The sequence below is a fragment of the Oncorhynchus masou genome, unplaced genomic scaffold, assembly GCF_036934945.1.
Source record: "Oncorhynchus masou masou isolate Uvic2021 unplaced genomic scaffold, UVic_Omas_1.1 unplaced_scaffold_18078, whole genome shotgun sequence".
Taxonomy (NCBI): Eukaryota; Metazoa; Chordata; class Actinopteri; order Salmoniformes; family Salmonidae; genus Oncorhynchus; species Oncorhynchus masou.
In genome coordinates this window covers 1-540 of record NW_027008290.1, presented here as the reverse complement: position 1 = coordinate 540, position 540 = coordinate 1, and the positions used below count along the sequence as shown (strand labels likewise).

Here is a 540-nt window from a genome sequence, read left to right as displayed (position 1 = left end):
GATAACGTGTCTGACTACGGATCAGAAGATTCAAGGTTCGACTCTGGCTGGCTCAATATTTAATTGATTGAAATCAAGCTGGGAATGATACTGTATTCCTTTCAGTGCTTCTGGCTGTTCTCACTTCAAACACATTTCAGACGGATTTCATCTGGACATTCCCCAACATCTCTGAGAAAAAAAGATGGAGCTTTGAAATCCAACAGGCATAATGTCAACATTTAAAGATTTGTCTGTGATGTGTATTTTAAGTATGTGTCTTCCCATATGGTCTAGCGGTTAGGATTCCTGGTTTTCACCCAGGTGGCCCGGGTTCAACTCCCGGTATGGGAAAGAATATCTTGTTGTTTGGGATACACAGATACTGCGTTTAAACTGGCAGCAGTTTCACACAACACAACAATATTCTCTCAGCAACAGGAAATGTGACATGTTATTTAGATTCAAATTATACAAGTCATTTTAACTGGCAGCAGTTTCACACAACACAACAATATTCCCTCAGCAACAGGAAATGTGACATGTTATGTAGATTCAAAT

General features: G+C 39.4%; 1 non-coding gene across 1 annotated transcript; it reads left to right on the top strand.

Moving 5' to 3' along the window:
- The first annotated feature begins 261 nt into the window (after positions 1-261).
- On the top strand, positions 262-333 carry trnae-uuc (transfer RNA glutamic acid (anticodon UUC)). The gene has a single exon. It is a non-coding gene; the product is annotated as a tRNA-Glu (tRNA).
- Positions 334-540: the final 207 nt, after the last annotated feature.